This window comes from Haemaphysalis longicornis, unplaced genomic scaffold (assembly GCF_048455015.1).
Source record: "Haemaphysalis longicornis isolate Haplotype H1 unplaced genomic scaffold, Haemaphysalis longicornis Haplotype H1 scaffold_1, whole genome shotgun sequence".
Lineage (NCBI taxonomy): Eukaryota > Metazoa > Arthropoda > Arachnida > Ixodida > Ixodidae > Haemaphysalis > Haemaphysalis longicornis.
The window spans coordinates 30,755,572-30,758,779 of record NW_027526203.1 but is presented as its reverse complement, the minus strand read 5'-3'; the positions used below and the strand labels follow the sequence as shown (position 1 = coordinate 30,758,779).

Below are 3,208 nucleotides of genomic sequence, written 5' to 3'. Positions count from 1 at the left end.
TCAGAAAGCGGAGCGACTCGTCGTGATACGATGAGGCTTTAGTGGAATCGAAGAAGAAGGGCGCGAGCCGGCGCAGCCACGCGAGCATGCGGCGAGACAGCTCGTGAAAAGCAGCATGAAATGATGATGATCAGTGTCGTCTGCTAGCAGCGAGGGAGTCCCGACAGTCTCCCCCGCCGACAGATGACGCTAGGTCCATGGCTTCCGAAGGGTGGAGTACGGCACGCTGGACTGTAGTGCTGCTGGGCAAACGTAGAGAGCAAGTCCTGAAACTTCGTCCCGTCCATCGATCGACTCTTCTAATCGCGGCGTCAAGGTCCACAGTTTTCTATGACAACGTCTTTCGCCGAGTAGAATGATTCTGTCCTTCCATAAGTGTCTTTTTCTTGGCTGGATTTTAGATTCCCGTGCATCAGTCGTCCGCCGTCAAGAGAGCGCTTCCCCCGCCATCGGTGTTTCCACTGCCTAACCTGTCGCTTCATGCAATTTGTCCACAGTGTTTTGGAAGCCACAGTCGTTCCATCAAAGTAGGAGCAGGAAAGGTTTCTAAACCTAAACCAGGGAAATTTGGTGCAAACGGAAAGCTTTTCTTCCAGGTGTCGGACCTTCAGGGAGGGTGTGCTCTTGCTGCAATTTCTTTCTGTTTTCCTCCATGGACATCTTGCCGTCTTCACTTCTGTTTTGTTCTGTGTTCTGCAGCGCAACAATTTTCCCTTGATGTCTCCCTTTGGGCTCGGCATTACGTCTTCTGGCTCGCTCTTTCTTTTTGCGTTTATGTTTCATTGACTCGGCTCGTTTTGCATACTTTCGCTCAAGAAGAGTTTCAGTTCTCTTTGACTCCTCGATGGAGTACAGGATGTTCTGGAGATTAAACGAAAGTGTATCGAAGCGCTGGTTCCGAAGACTGCTTCGCACTTTTAGTGTTCCCGGAGGCGAGTAGAGGGATTTGCCCTGTGAAGTCATTCTATGCTCGAAGGTGGAAACGACCGCAGTGGTGTTGCTCGCTGGTTTGCAAATGTTCATGGAAGCTTCGCGGGAGATTTCATTCTTGTGCATCCTGATCGATTCGTTAGTGGGCTCTGCTTCAATGGGGGGATCGTTCATACAGGTGGAGTCTTGCGGTAGTTGGGCTGTCGTTGGGTGCCAGTTTACCACAGACTGAATCTGGTGGTTCAAAGTAGCCGGTAAAATTCCAGGACTCGAATTAGCTCCAAAGGGCACCCGAGTGATGTTCCGTGCGTCTAAGTCCTGCTGTGGATGTTCTGCTAGTGGGGATGTGTGCTTGCCTGTTGGTATTGAAAGAACGGTCGCCGGGCGTGGCGTCAAAGACCGGCATTCCTGCATCTTGAAACGTAGACTAGCCGTCAAGGTGACAACCTTGTCGCGGTACTGTCCGGCGTCTAACGTCTCACTCTCTAGCAAGTCGTCTGGTGTCTCCTCGAAAACCGCCTCATCAACGTTCTCAATATGTGCATAAAATGCTCCGATTCGGTCGAGCAGTACACTTACTGCCGATGGTGTCGCCTCTCGATGTCCTTTTATATGGCCTTCCGCTTCCGCTAGAAGGCCATCCAGTTGCGCCCGTAGTCTGAGGCGTCGTCAAAGTTGCCGCTCCATTCCGTCGCACGCAGATGGGAACCCTCGCCAAGATCGCAGGCGCCGCGTCGTTTCCTCTGCTTTCGCGGCTCCGTGCGTCGATGTGCTTGGCGTCGGCAAGAAGTCCCGGGTTTTCGGCACCATGTGTTGGACCTCTGGGTCCTCCAGCTGCGGCGCGATGCTCAGAAAGCGGAGCGACACGTCGTGATACGATGAGGCTTTAATGGAATCGAAGAAGAAGGGCGCGAGCCGGCGCAGCCACGCGAGCATGCGGCGGCAGCTCGTGAAAAGCAGCATGAAATGATGATGATCAGTGTCGTCTGCTAGCAGCGAGGAAGTCCCAATATATATATATATATATATATATATATATATATATATATATATATATATATATATATATATATATATATATATATATATATATTTATATATATATATATATATATATATATATATATATATATATATATATATATAAAAAATATATATATATATATATATAAGGTTAGTAGAGGCAGAGACAAACGAGAAAGACGTAGAAAATAGAAATAAGTTTACTGACGTTTCATGGAGAGGACTCCCTTTCTTCAGACTCCCTTTCTCTGAAGAAAGGGAGTCCTCTCACTGAAATGTCAGTAAACGTATCGTCGTGGGTTCGGATCCCACCCGGCGGACATTTTTACACCACTTTCTTTTCGACTCAAAAAATTCTTCATCTCTTTCTATGACCCACCACAACCTCCCCTTTGCTTTCCGAGGTTTTCTTGGCTGCCAACCCTTATTTTCTGTCTTATTTCACGGAGCCCCTCATTTCCCATTTTCTGATTCGCTACATGCTTAGCGAGGGCCTCTGTTCTGGCAGTCTTGGTGCCAAAGGGAGCTTAAGAGGGTTCAACGCTGGTCGACCACTCTCGACATGTCGTAGACACTCGAGTCACGGCCCGGGGGTTAAAAAGAAGGTCCCCTTCACCCCGAGCAGTCCCAGTGGCGCTGGCAACCACCCCCAAGTGCAGGAAACTAAAATACCTTAACATAAACACCCGAGAAAGTGCTGGGGAAACAGCCCCGCCGGTAGCGTAGTGGTTATCGCACCAGACCGATATTCTGGAGGTCGTGGGTTCGGATCCCTACCGGCGGGCATTTTTTCACCACTTTCTTTTCGACTAAAAAAATTCTTTATCTCTTTTTATGACCCACCACAACCTCCCCTTTGCTTTCCGAGGTTTCCTTGACTGCCAACCCTTATTTTCTGTCTTATTTCACGGATCCCCTCATTTCCCATATATATATATATATATATATATATATATATATATATATATATATATATATATATATATATATATATCTATATATATATATATATATATATATATAATGTAACGCTACATAACTTGTTGAATGTTGTGCACAGTAGATGGCATTGACTATGGCACAGGCCAATCCCGCCGGCGAAAATGCCGGGACGACGAAGAGAAGAACGAGGTGCTTTTCGCGTATCCAGGGCTCGGACTCGACGCTCAGCAACGGTCCTCACCCAGGTTTTTTTAAATAAACCCTCAGCTCACCCCTCAACGCCTGAGCGTCACCGTAACAATATATATATATT

The 3,208-nt window shown here is 47.6% G+C and overlaps 1 non-coding gene across 1 annotated transcript; it reads left to right on the top strand.

Annotated features, from left to right (window-relative positions):
• The first annotated feature begins 2,663 nt into the window (after positions 1 to 2,663).
• Trnai-gau (transfer RNA isoleucine (anticodon GAU)) lies at positions 2,664 to 2,738 on the top strand. Its single transcript has one exon. It is a non-coding gene; the product is annotated as a tRNA-Ile (tRNA).
• Positions 2,739 to 3,208: the final 470 nt, after the last annotated feature.